At 27.1% G+C, this 15,913-nt stretch overlaps 1 non-coding gene across 1 annotated transcript; it reads right to left on the bottom strand.

The window, feature by feature from the left end:
• Window positions 1-44: 44 nt before the first annotated feature.
• Trnap-ugg (transfer RNA proline (anticodon UGG)) lies at window positions 45-116 on the bottom strand. The gene has a single exon. It is a non-coding gene; the product is annotated as a tRNA-Pro (tRNA).
• Between the last annotated feature and the right edge of the window lie 15,797 nt (window positions 117-15,913).

The raw sequence follows: 15,913 nt of genomic DNA, 5'->3' as shown, positions 1-15,913 counted from the left end.
TTTTATGATTGTTTGAACGGGTAAAAAAGTAACAAAAGTTTCACGGGCCTGTCCGGGATTTGAACCCGGGACCTCCTGCACCCAAAGCAGGAATCATACCCCTAGACCAACAGGCCACCCGGTAGTCAAATAAAAAAATACTGTCATTTAAAAATACATAGGTTCAGAATGAAGCTTTAATTTTTATAAAGGGCACAATTTATTCAATTTCTAATAGATATTTTATAAATTGATTGCTAAAATAGAGTATATTATAATGTTTTCTAATTTCTTGTTTGCTGATTTTTCATTCTCCAAAATTAAAAAAAAAGCTCGCCATAAAAATTGGTAGCCGCCGGTAGGTGTGCCCTAGATACCTATTGTTAAAGACCGTAAAATGGGATAACTCCGGACAAAACAGTTTTTCATTTATATTGGATCTTTCTGACAAGTCCGGATTAAATTGGGCCCCCTTTCAACTTTAACTTCAAAATAATTGTATCATTACATATTAACAACTTTATATTATTGTATAATTTTTTACTATACAAAAAATATACAGTATATCTTATGTCATTGTACGTGGGGGTTTTTTTTTTTAACAATTATTTATCAATGATATGGAGTTTTATTAAAATAAAAAATACGAGTGTTTCTTTATTTTTAACTGGCAATTATTTAATAACATTTTCAAAATTAATTTAAATACCTAATTTACAAGAGCTAAATAATGTTTTTTTTTTTTTTAAACTATTGGACTCGTTAAAAAAATATATTTTGGGGATAAAGATGGGCGCCCCCTAAATCAATGAGCCCCGTGACCGTGCCCATCTTGCCCCCCCTCCCATAATCCGGGCTTACTTTCTGATAAGGGAATTTATAAATATTGTAGGTAGGTATTTCGAACGCCAAAACATTGGTCGGTATTACCTACGACCTACCTCCAATTTACATTGATATAATCAAGGTTTACGTTTCATATTCAAAAAAACTATTTTTATAATTCAAAACTGATAAGTCATAAAACATTGTGTGTTAAAGTTAATATTAATGATGCATGGTTTTTCAATGAATTTTGTACACTAAATGGGTATCAATACAAGTTAGTTTAAGAAAAATCTTGGAAATGGTATTGATACGTTTAAAAAAGCCGTGTTTTGTGTTACTTGGGCTATCATTGATTTAGTAACTAATAATAAATATTAAATACAAACGAAGTTGGAACGCGTTCTTTTTAAAATATTGGAACGGGAACGAGTTTCTTTTTCCAACAGGAAAGAGGAACGTGAAAGAGCCCTTCTTAAAAGGAACTTTCCCAACATTGGTTTATTATTATTATTATTATTTATTAACGTCCATTCCAGAAATGAGTGAACATAATGTTACAATAAATAAAACGAAAAAAACAACAGTAATTATAAAGCATTAAAATTAAATTGTAAATGCCAGTTATTTATCCAAAATCTAGGCACAAACAGCGAAGTTAAATTCGTGATCAAAATTAAAGTCAAAAGCACACTTTTGTATTCTCTAATCTCTTAACATACTACTTAAAGGGTTATTAAAGGGGAAATTATTTCTCATTACGCAAAAACCAGAAAATTCACTTCGTTTTGAAAATCACTCAGAAATCTCCTCCAAAAAATTTCAAAATTCCCTAAAAGTAAAATTTGTATTAAAAAGGCATCAACAGGTATGCCCCCAACACTCAAGTTCGAAAAAAAGTAGCGTTTTCCAAATTTTTTTCTTATTGACGTATATATTGCCAATTAAATAAATAGTGTAGCGCAATTTGGGGCTTAAAAAGAAGCTCATTCCTTCTAAAAATCTAAGTATAACATTACGTTGTTTTAAATTATTTTTTCAAATCCTAGATAATTGAAATATAAATAATATATATTCTTTCTTTAAAAAAATTGTTGTTTTAATTGGAAATATCATATATTTTGTAACTTGTATATAAAAATAAAGATGTTTTAAAAAAAATTTATTAGATAAAATATATTTTGATATGGCTCAAAAATTAACAAAAATATGTGACCTACTGATTGAATATTGTTAATTTGTATTGTCTAATAAATGTTTGTTGGTGGGTGGTCCCTCAGAAATTTCCTCAGCAGTTCTATGATGACGGATACAAAAATTTTTTTTAAAAAATCATTCATTGTAAAATCTATACAGTCATCGCTCCGGTCAGGATCTAAAACTATTTTGTACCTATGTGACATTCGTTACACCCTATAATCTGTACATATATATTATATATATATTAAATACTAAATACACTATATAGGATTGACCAATACAAAATATATACACACTTAACACTTTTAAACAAGTCTAAATTATTACTTATTATTAGAATGACACACGGCAGTTAGTCGAGCAACATTTTGTTGTCGGAAATTTGTTCCCTTGTGAATTATTAAAACTTTTAAAATTTAAATTATTTCAATAATTACATAATAATATTATATAATATTAATGTATTATGCTGTTTGAAATTAAAACAGGCAACAGCTATAATGCATTTATAGCAATATAGCTATCAGCGTTCGAGATTTGTTAATATATCTGTCATCTGATGATAATTCCTTAATACTTTTCCCAAATTTGTTGTGGTTCCATAGACATAAGTTATTTATAATAATACGGCATATTTTGCTAGCGGCGTGTTTTCTTCAAAAGTAGGTGAAATAAATTATTAGTGTACAAACACTTGTTTCAAAAAATATAATATTCATTTGCATAGTTTACCTATTTAGTTTTATTAAATTTATTTTTATTTTGTTCATATTAATAATTTATAAATATGCTCCATAAAGTAGGTACCTAAATATGTGAAAAAAACTTATAATATGAATTATGGTGAATTACAAGCATGGTTCAAGTTGCATACACTCAGCTGTATCTTTGCGGAGGGGATGGAGGAGGAAGGTTCATGAAATTAATAAACTTTTTTTTTTTAAAAAGCACACATTGTTAAATAAATATTCTTTTCTTTACTCATAATCTAATAAGTTCATGAGGATCCCTCGCATATTTCTCGTGATTAGGTCCATTAAGGGGGTACCGAATTTTTTTTTGTACCTATTCGCAAAATGTCTGAATACGGCACTGATGCTGAATAGGTACTAATATATATGTATATAAATATGAGCATTTATCATTTATATGGTGTGTCATTATATAGACGAGCCTTTAGCCGTGGGTGGGTGCTAGTGTGCTACCTACGTAACTAGATAACTACCCACTTGCTACTTGAAAGCACCCTGTTATTTATTTGTCCTGTATTAATAGATTTGCGTTACTGCGTTGCACTCCATCACAATGTGTCAAAATTCACGTTGGAAATAATGAGAATATAGGCGAAATTTTGAAAATACGATATTGTCGATATTATAGGTATATTGTATATATTATGTTCTAAAATAATATGGCAGTCGGCATTTCGCGATCAGCAGATAAAATAATTAGGTATTACTCTATTTATAGATTTGTGTGTGAGAAAAATCGCGCGTGCCAGGCATTACGTGTAGGTACCTGTATATAGTATATATATATTTATATATATATATGCTTAGCAATATTTTTGTGTATTGCTATTATTCACTAATTAGGAGGTGTTGTTCGTGTATAGGCTCGGTATATTTGATAATAAACTGAGTCTTTAATAATATAATAGATGTACGTGCTTATTACTCGCTCGTATTCTACAATCCGTGTACAGAATATAATATATTATATTTTGCCAACGTACCTACATATTGATATTATATTGTTGTACTACATAATATGATGCCTGTTTGTACACTAGATTTGGTCGACACACCTCTATGGCTATATCTATTTGTATGTATAAATATTTTACACAGTCGTATTACGCATATCTCGCACGCGCTTCGTTTAAACCAACTCAAGGTAATTTCGTATCAGTCCGAAACGCGACCGCATTTCCAATTTTCTGCGTTCATCGTGATAAATGTTAAATTATATAACAAATTATTATATAGGCCTATTAGGTAATTTATAATTACATTATATAGTACCCGGGTACTATATTAAGCCCGGGCCGGATTTAAAGAAATACAGGCACTGTACAATGTTTGCTTTGGAGTTTGGAGCCATTTTTAACTAAAACGATTAAAAATATTTATAAAAAAAAAAAAACGAAAACAATATATTTATCGAAGTCTGCGGCCCCAACCGATAAATAAAAGTTTAATCCGTAATTCGCAAGTTTCTTCCCGGTAGGTCACACGCTAAACGAATTTCAGTATTTTTAGATTCTGTACGAATAGCGATGAATGTATTGATGATTGATCTTAAATAATGTGTGTTTTTTCTGTTGGTTGTCACTTTATGTCAGCAGTAAGTTTAAGTTTTCGACTTCAGCATATTTTTTTGGAAGGAACGTGAAAGTGAATCTAGTTGGTTCTTCGGGGGTTAAAATAGTAAAATAGTAAAATAAGTCTTTAACTTTTTATCGAGCAAATTCGACCTTTGTGTATATAATATACTTAATATTTATTAAGGGATTTACTCTATGTACTACTTATATAGTTATTCTCTTGCGGACTGTTGTTCTATAGCTAGTCTAAATGTTTAATATAAAATGTAAATTGTAAACCCTACCATTATATCGGTTGAGCGCGGACCATCAGTCTAGGACAATTTTATTGAGTGGGAGAAGGTTATTTGTTTACATCATTTTTATTAATACATATAACCGGTCAAATAAATTACATTTTCTCACAACTTCATGGTATTCACTCCTATCATTCGACTGTTCACAGCGATACAGCCTCACTGGTTACAATTGGACGAAGGTATATAGTTCAAACTTTAAATGTCAATAACTATAGTTGGTTATGACTTATGAGCTATTAGGATGATTCTTGTACCAGCAAACATTCATCAAAATTAAATTAAAAATTATTATTAAGTACATTTTTGAAAAAATGTTATAACATAATATTTAATGTCATTAGTCGTTACTCATTGCATATAACTATATAAGTATATAGTAATATTTTTGTAAATAAAAAATATTAGGTACATACATATTGTTTATCGTTAGTATTTTAGATTCTGAGTGAAACGATGAATGTATTGATTTTACAATGATGTGTGTTTTTTTTTTTATTTTTTTTTTATTTTTTTTTTTTTGTGTCTGTGTACACGATAAGTAGTCGAAATAATGCTTCGATTTTCGACTTCAGTATCTTGTTCGATGGGAAAGTGAATATCGTTGGTGCATTGGGGAGGTCAAAATTTTAATTTCCCAGTAGTTTTCAAAAGCGATGTGAAAAACAAAAGAAAAATTAAGGAAAAACGGGAATTTTTACGCAAAATCGATTTTTAACAAAATCGATTTTGGTTATTGGTGTAACTCTAAAACAAATGACCGTAGATGCATGAAATTTTCACTGGTTGTTTATATTTGCATTTTCTATACACAATACAATTTTGAAAATAATTTGACTTTTTTTGAACTGTTTACGGACATTGTCAGTTTTCAGTTTTTTTAAATTTTTTTTCTATAAATATCAATAAAATTTTATTTGTTGGGTAAAAAAGCTTGAAAATTTAATAGAAGGCTCCTAGGTTATTGTTTCAAAGGCAGATGAAAAAAATTAAAAATCCTTAGTCACAGTTTTTTTTATACACGTTTAAAGTTCAAATCTTGAAAAAATACGGAAAAATCACGAAAAATAGCAAATTATTTTGAGTTGAAATTCATAAAAATTTTTCTTTTTAAATCTAAGATTTGAAAATGTAATATAAGATTACTCATAAGTTTGTCTACCTTTATCAAAAAAAAAATGTCTAGAAGAAACTTAAATTAAATTTTTATGAGCGTCTGAAATTTATATTTTTACAACATTTGATATTTACTCGATTTCTCATGTAACAATTTTCTTATTTTATTGTAATTAAAAAACAAATGACTGTAGATACTTGAAAATTTCACTGAATGTTCATATTAGCATTTTCTATACACCATAAAATGTTGAAAATATTTTGACTCTTTTTGAGCTGTTTACGGACATTGTCAGTTTTCAATTTTTTTAGTTTTTTTTTCTATAAATAACAATACATTTTTATTTGTTGGGTAAAAAAGCGTGAAAATTTAATATAAGGCTCCTGATATATCGTTCTAATAGCAGTTGAAAAATATTAAAAATACATAGGCACAATTTTTTTTTATAAGCATTTAAAGTTCAAATTTTGACAACATTTATCAAATTTATAATTTATTAATTATTTTGTGGTTAAAAATGTATAAAATGTTTAACTTTTATGGCTAAGGATTTAAAATTTAAAACAAGGCTCCACGTAAATAGGTTATATATAAATTACTTTATTCACAATAATATCATCAAATATACTTGGTAAAATCATAGGCTGACTGACCGTTTTCGCTCAGAATCGTTTTTCTTATACAATGATATTATATCATTGAATTCAAATTTAACACCATCCATTACAGTGACCCACTTGTAACCTACTGTACAGCAGAGCGACATCCACTTAATCACCTTTTTTAATTTTTACTTTATTGGAATAGGTGTAACTGAATAACATTTTTTTGAAGATTTTTGGAGAATCGTAATGTATTTAAGTATAAAAATAGAATTTCGAATGAGTAGATAGGTAATTATTTATACATAAGTACCTAAGTATTTAAAGTTTTGATAGCATTGTACACCCCTGTGTCACTCAGCTAATTAACACTTTTAAATTAAAAAAAATATATATAATTACCGATAAGAAAAAACATACTAATACATATAAATCTTATCCCTAGTTATAACTAATAAACTACTCTGTATTGACCGTACTCGTTCAAATTTAGAATTTTATAGAAGTTGAAATTGTCATAAAATATTTATCGGAGTAAGAACTTAAACATTTTCGCGGATTTCTACTTTTATCACTGACAAGTAACAAATTAAGTGGGTTTGGGGGTAGGGCGAATTGAGATTTAAACATTTGGCAAGTTATATTTTATACCTATCACGTTTTTATTGATTGATTATGTTTCTCAAGTATAAAATATTTTAAGAAATTCAACAAAATTGTTATAAGGTAGTAGTAATAATTATTCTGTAAACAACCTGAATAATTATTAATTATTGTATTTTATTTTTTATTCCTTATAATAAATATTTAGTTGTTGAGATTCCCCTGAAGGCCTAAAAATATGTTGTACTGTGTGATCTTTATCGATGAAAATAATTTAAAATGTTGGTTAGGCGTTTCCGAAAAATTCTAATAAATATTTTATAATTTGTTATAATATTATGTCATAAATAACTAGTCGTAGGTATAGGTATATAGGTAGTAATTAATAGAAGATTTAATTTATTACTTTTGGACAGAGTTAAGATTTTCGACACAGAATACAATGTTCATATTATTACTAATTAGTAATATTACCTATACTTTAATATTTTTCATATTTCTCAATTTAAATATTCAATCATGTTAATTTACAATATCTATTTATAACATATAAATGTTCACATTCGGTGGCTGTCAAGTGTCCAAGTGTTAACCTCAGCGCCATCATATAAGTGCTAAACGACTGAAAATTAAAGTAAACTATACAATAAATAATAATACATTTGTCACTTACAGTTTAAACAATTTAATTTATCATATTAGGTATGTTATGTTTGAAAGTTTCTGTGACGTAATAATTATTTTATAACTAATACCTATATTCTTTAGATCCAAAAATCTAATTTCGATGCAGGTCTTCAATTGACATATTTTTTGTATTTATTTAATTTAAATTATAAACGCCTTAGGGCATGGAGTACATACTACAAAGTACATATGTAGATTAAACTAAGTAACAAAATCGTAGATACAAAAATCCAAATTAATATAAACTAACTAATACAAATTATACTAGCAGTTAAAGATTATTGGTATATTTTTTTAGATATTTTTATATACCTAGTTACTACTATGAATAATATTATGGTAATATTAGTAGGCACTAGGCAGTTATTTCGTTATGACTTATGATGCATGAAATTTCTGAAATATAATATAATTCATGCTATAACGTATTATTAATATACTATTTTTTTTTTAAGTGAAACTTGTTGAATATGGTTAGTCTATTTTTAATATATATTTTTTAATAGGTAGTCAATGGTTTCTCGAAAGTGTAGCCATCGAAGTTTTCCCTAATCTCCATATAAAAAAGTAAAATATTATAATATGCAAACTTACGACGATTAAAATATATTGTGCCACTTTCTATATTGATACTTACAACAGGCCATAAACCTATAAACTAATGGACACCTCCCTGCCCTTAGTTAATCCAAACGACATAACTGAGAGAAAAAACATAATATGAGAGGAAAAACATGTTTTGGGCTATAGTTTTTAGGCTTTTAGCAAACTGTACCGGCCCAAAACCTCTCTTGTGTCTTAACAATTCCATCTGGTGATTTCTCTCTCTATGCGCTATCCATTAGTTTATAGGTCTATCTATGGTAAAATCTGCACACTGTATAGTGTATACGCCTGTACTCTGTACAGAGTGTACTACAGGTATTATATAGATAGATATTATTGAGTATTCAATATGTTTTTAATCAATATATTTATGCTTATAGGTAGTAAGTTTATTTGTATTTTGCATATATAGGTAGGTACTTAATTTACTAATAAATATTTAAAGTGCTGTAATTTTCTAAGAAATGTTTTACAATATATTAACCATAGTAATAAGTTCGTATTATATTTTAAATATATGAGTTTACTATAGTACCTCTGACTATAGGTACCCTCAGTTTAAGAGCCGAACCCGTATAATATGTTTTCTGTTTTATAAACGTACAATATGACAAATTTTTCGTTCACAATAATACATTTTACTCTGTAATTTCTAAATTTAGAGTGAAATGACCTCTTATAAAAATATTTAAAGGTAAGATTATTATCGAAGGCATCTCATAGGTTTTTTATTAAATTTTAAAGTCAGTTATGAGTATTTTAAAATTGTCAATTGTTTGTACATCTTAAAATACTCATAACTACCTTTAGAATTAAAATATAATAAAAATCCTGTGAGATGCCTTAGAATCTCACCTTTAAATTGTATAAGAGGTCATTTCACTCAAATTTTTATTATATTTCAATTGACAATTGTAAAATACTCATAACTGACTTTAAAATTAAAATATAATAAAAAACCTATGAGATGCCTTCGATAATAATCTTACCTTTATATATTTTTATAAGAGGTCATTTGACTCTAAATTTAGAAATTACCGAGTAAAATGTATTATTTTGATCGTAAAATTTGCCATGTTGTATGTTTGCGGGTTCGGGGTCGTCTTTAATCTTTATATAATATCCCTATTTGCCGATTACCTACAATTTATTTATTTATAAGACACAATTAATAAAAATAATTGTAATATATTGTAATAAAAACTAAAAATTAGGTATTTAATACTCGAATTGGAATATTTATTTAAACTTAATTTTCTTTTATATGTATATTATTAAGTAACGAATTCAAATTATTTAATATTTTAGTGAATATAATACAGGTAGTATGAGGAGCGCATTATACAGAGTGATTCACCAATCATGCTCTCCACCTTTTTCTTCAATAATGCACTTAAATAAAATCAGATTTTTGAAATTTTAAAATGTAAGGATATTAAATGCCATATTTGTGAGATCTTGAGATTTTTGTACTACTTAAGGAGTGTCCTAACCTAACCTTCCATGGAGATACAAACTTCTGTTTTTCAAACAAGAACCCTCCTTTTCAACAATAAATTCTTCTGAAAATTGACGAATCAAAATCAACATTTGTAAGAGTAGTTTCTAAGTTATTTGACTTTGTGTTCTAAGGATAAAATGTTCATGGTAATGGGTTTTTTAAGATGTGGCGACTATGGTGATTTGAAAATGTTAGTCATAAATCATAATATTACTGTATCAAGTGTCAATATTAATAATTTGTAAAAATGGCCCCAAGTATATTGATTATTAGTTTTAATATTACGTCTATTTTATATTTTTTATAAAACCATTTTTGAGGACTAATTCTTATTTCAAATATATTAATTACTAAAATACTTAGAATTTTGAATTAAGTACATCCAAATTTTCAAAAAAAATTATCCACCAAACAATTTACAGTTAAAAAGGGATTCTCATTTGAAAAACAGAAGTTTGTATCGCCACAAGAAACTCCTTAAGTAATACGAAAAAATTGTCGGAGTATATTCAAAAATTCCAAAAATTAGAAACTGAATAAATAAATTATTAAAGGAAAATATGGAGTTGAGCATCCTTGGTGAATCACTCTGTACATAAGTTTAATTAAAAAACTATTATAATTTATAATACTTTGTATATAAATGATTATTAAATACAATCAATTTAAAATCATATAATATACCTTACTACCTGTTGCATATATATTATAATAATTAAAAATAAATATACAAAGTGTGCTTTATTATTTGTTGGTATAAAAATTGCCTAATAGTATTATTTAGATATTAATAACACCAATTAGTAATTACTCAACGTTTGATGAGTTCGTTACAACTCAACAGCGTAGGTATAAATTTACGTTGATAATATAAATCTATCAAAATCAAGTCTCTTTAAAGTAGGTTATAACTTTTAATATAAACTATAAATCCATCCAGGTATACAGAGCGTTATTTGAAACTTTACTAATTTAAATTTATTAATAATAATGGAACTTCTATGATTACTCGGTGATTTTAAACTAGTATAAAGAATCGCACGAAGCGGGAGACTCTGTAGGCATAATTAATAATTTATTATGTGTGTTGTTATTTACGAATTGTTATAACACTAAAGGTCATACTGCGCAAATATATAGGTATATAGTGTATATATAACCTATAGTGCATATTATACATATCGACATAATATCACGTATTCGGTATACATTAAGATTTAAAAAATACGTCATCATAGAGTCCGTAGAGATAGAGGACAGCCACAGGTACCATATGGCTGTATTTAATACACTCGACTGGAAATATTATATTATGTATACTATTGTACTTACAGGCGTATAAATAATAAATAATATATTAATATAATAAATTTGTATATAAATTAATAGTTTAAAAATATTCCTATATTATAATATAGTCTATGAGACATTAAGACGTACCTATTACAATTAAATTAATATTTAAATAAATAAACAAACATATGCATATATACGCATTATACAATTTATACGTAATAGAATATTGGTTGTATTATATTAGATATAATCATGATAGAAACATTTATCTGCAGACTAATTATTTATTTATAAGTTATAATAATAATATAGGTAGGTACCTAATTATAAGTAAGTAACATTTTATGAATCATTATTCATTATAATGAGATTTGTGTATCACACCACCCGTGTATATTAAGTATAAGTTATATCTGTACATATTATAGTTTGTGTGCAACCTAAATAATCAAAAACCTGTAGGCATTAGGTTCATTTTAGTATAATAATATGTAGGTAAACTATAATATTATATACTGCATAGACGAAACTATAGGCTGTGGCTAGGATCTGCTTACAAGCACCTTCAAATATTTTGTGAGCGCACCCAATTAACTTGTATAGGTAGTTATGTACTTATACAGAGACATTCAGACATTCAGTTATATTAGTAATTAGTGTATTAATTTGTACAATGCAGTAAATAAAAATTGGGTATAGACTAGAGCACGAAGCGAGAACAATTTTCAAACTTATCACTGTCAAATGTTGAAAAATATTTAACAAATCATTTAAAAACTGAGGATATTATTAATACATTTGCAATTGAAGACAGAAGAATTGCTTCATTATACATAGTGATTAATCTTTTTAAATTATTTGTAAGCTTTGTATAATTTTAGATTTTTAGCATCCCCACAATTTAAGATCTATTTGCACCTATATGCTATATATAGCAAAGAAAATATATACCTAGTTTAAAAAGTATTTTAATTCAATTTAATAAGAAAGCATTATTATTTATTTATTAACATACATTCGATAAGAAGTTTTTTTTAAAATGTTTAGGTCTATTGTATATTTGTATGGACTCTATACTATATTCCATAATAATCGTCATAGTGTGGTTATTCTACTCGGTCACTAATTTAGATTGTTGTAACGCGGGAAGCAAAAATTTACTATATCAATCTAGGTAGGTACTTCATATTATTATGTTTATTGTACACTATATTATATAGTACCTATGTACAATTTTTTTTTTAATTGGTTCAATTTAATAATGGCTGCATTAAGGGGGATGAGTTTGGCAATCGTTGCCAATTGTGGACCTACTCTCCCGTTTATACATCATAATTTTTTTATTTGAATGTACAGCTGTAGCAAATACTAAACAGTAAATATAGTATAATATTGAAATTGAATATTATTCTGAAAATAAAAACAAATGTATTATGATATATTTTATATTATTTTATACTTAGCGCGCGATATGAACCGTATCAACGTCATTATTAAAAAAAAATTAAAATAAATTATCTACGACTTTATAACAGTTCTATATGGAATTTTTAAGAATACTATTGTAGTTTATAAGTACATCTCATATTTTCAATTATTTAGATTTTTTGTACTATTTAAAGAGTGTCCTACGACGGTACAAACTTTTATTTTTTTTTTCAAATGAAACTAACATTTTGAACTGTAAATTATTAAGCCGATAATTTATGTAAAAATGTTGATTTGGATAAATCAAAATTCAAACAAGTAGTTTCTGAGTTATTAAAACTTCCATATTAAGGACAGAAGCATTGGCACAACTAGGGATATGCTTAAGGGACTTGTGCACCCCCCAAAAATAAAAGACTTCCATTGTATTTTGATTATTTTGAAGTAACAATAATTATCAATAAATACAAAAATGTTGTATTATACCTATATATTGTTATATTGTTGTTTATATGAGGAATACAATATGTAGGTACTTCGCTATTATGTTCCCAGCTATAACATAATATTATAGAATAAATCAGTTGGCGAAATAACTTTGAATACAGGATAATGACATTTTTATCTTTATCTCTGACAGGATGAAAGACTATAAATGTGAGCGCGTTGACATTGCCTCCTTAGTTATATAATTTATTATTGAAGTGTATTGATTTTTAAATATACAATTATAATAGGTAGGTATCTGGTATCATTTATTACATAATATTTGTTTTTTTTAATTATTTACATACCTACACGTCTTACAAATACCGCCACGCTGATATTTAGAAAAAAACATTTTTTTAATGTGATTTTGGCATGAAGCAAACATTTCTTCAGCCCCCGAGGTTTCGTAAATTTGCGCTTAAACCACCTGTGATCTGTATCGCTCCAAAAGTATATTACTTTAATCTCTACCACGGTCTTATGTTAGGACATTAGATATACATGTTTTTTTATCTGATTATTATTTGTGTTATCTTTATTACTTTAATGTATTCGATGTATAACTGCTATAGGATGACTGCAGCGTCGCGTAAGTTTCCACATCACCCATGCTTGTTAAACGACATTATATCATATTATCGTCCATGTTGTTTAAAAGCATGACATATAGCGCGTTTTTTGTATTGTGGTGTCCTCTGCCTGTATAGCCCTAAATCCTAATCCACGTCGCAAGCTAGAACACGCGAACGCCGGTCGACTACAATAATAATGTAATTTACATAGATCGGTACAGCGAAACTGCTCTTCTCTCTCATATAACATTTTTCGTTATTTATACATCAATAAAACATATTTTTATATAAATAAATAAATATCGAATTTAATGTTGAGTAGGTTTTAATTTTGTCGCCGCACGGCATTCGCACATTTTCAGCTTGCTATATAGGTAGCGTTGAATTTTATTGTGTTTCAGCCTCTGAAAAGGCGAACAAGACTGCTGGCGCCGAGGGATTTGTATTATTTTGTTACATAGCATTAAGTCCAAGAGCAGTAAAAATACAGTAGTATTAAATTATTAGGATGATATCTCCCCAATTCTCATTTAAAACTCAACACTGTCCTAATATTATAAGTTATAACTATAACTATATATTTTATTATTACATTTATCATATTTTTACTATACATATATTATATTATATTTTATTATTATATTTATCATATTTTTATTATACATATATTATATTATATTTTATTATTATTTAGAGATTACCAAAGTCCTAATTCTAAGTTTCCTACCACTCACTATTCCTATTGAACATCTTTATTCAACCTGTTTTAAATGCCGTGAAACTCATTCATAAACATTTTTTTACAGTTCTGGAACAAAGTGTTTATTTTGTGTTTATTTTGTGCCGGCCGGAGATAGTGAGTGATGTGTTTGGTGTAGAGATGAAATGCTGAAATGGTGAAGGGACAACAATACTAAATAAACTCATTTTACATATAATACATAAAATCATCTTACTTGGTTTAGGCATCTATAAGTTTAGCTTACTTATGCACCAACCAAGACTTACTTCAAATAAATAACTCAATAACTTTTCTATAAAACTTGACGGTGTTGAAACATTGTAGATATATAAAAATATTTCAGCCTTCAGATCTGTAGTTTGAGAGATATTCAGATATAATCCTTCGATGATAATTGCATTCATTGTTGATGTGCGTGCGTCTATGAATCTAAAAAGTGTAATTGTTTTATGTTGAAAATAAAAAGAACTTATTACGAACGAAAAGAAACTTAAAAAAAGGTGGATAAGTGAATGTCGCTCTGCTGTACAGTAGGTTACAAGTGGGTCACTGTAATGTATGGTGTTAAATTTGAATTCAATGATATAATATCATTGTATAAGAAAAACGATTCTGAGCGAAAACGGTCAGTCAGCCTATGATTTTACCAAGTATATTTGATGATATTATTGTGAATAAAGTAATTTATATATAACCTATTTACGTGGAGCCTTGTTTTAAATTTTCAATCCTTAGCCATAAAAGTAAAAAATTTATAAATTTGATAAATGTTGTCAAAATTTGAACTTTAAATGCTTATAAAAAAAAATTGTGCCTATGTATTTTTAATATTTTTCAACTGCTATTAGAACGATATATCAGGAGCCTTATATTAAATTTTCACGCTATTTTACCCAACAAATAAAAATTTATTGATATTTATAGAAAAAAAAACTAAAAAAATTGAAAACTGACAATGTCCGTAAACAGCTCAAAAAGAGTCAAAATATTTTCAACATTTTATGGTGTATAGAAAATGCTAATAAAAACATTCAGTGAAATTTTCAAGTATCTACAGTCATTCGTTTTTTAATTACAATAAAATAAGAAAATTGTTACATGAGAAATCGAGTAAATATCAAATGTTGTAAAAATATAAATTTCAGACGCTCATAGAAATTTAATTTAAGTTTCTTCTAGACATTTTTTTTTTGATAAAGGTAGACAAACTTATGAGTAATCTTATATTACATTTTCAAATCTTAGATTTAAAAAGAAAAATTTTTATGAATTCTCATCAAAATAATTTGCTATTTTTCGTGATTTTTCCGTATTTTGTCAAAATTTGAACTTTAAATGCTTATAATTAAAAACTGTGACTAAGGATTTTTAATTTTTTTCATCTGCCTTTGAAACAATAACCTGGGAGCCTTCTATTAAATTTTCAAGCTTTTTTACTCAACAGATAAAATTTTATTGATATTTATAGAAAAAAAAACTAAAAAAATTGAAAACTGACAATGGCCGTAAACAGCTCAAAAAGAGTCAAAATATTTTGTAAATTTTATGGTGTATAGAAAATGCTAATATAAACATTCAGTCAAAATTTCATGTCCCTACGGTCATTTGTTTTAGAGTTACACCAAAAACCAAAATCGATTTTCT

The sequence above is a fragment of the Metopolophium dirhodum genome, chromosome 8 (assembly GCF_019925205.1).
Source record: "Metopolophium dirhodum isolate CAU chromosome 8, ASM1992520v1, whole genome shotgun sequence".
In the NCBI taxonomy this organism is placed as follows: domain Eukaryota; kingdom Metazoa; phylum Arthropoda; class Insecta; order Hemiptera; family Aphididae; genus Metopolophium; species Metopolophium dirhodum.
The sequence above is the reverse complement of the archived record's forward strand: the minus strand, read 5'-3'. Positions and strand labels throughout refer to the sequence as shown.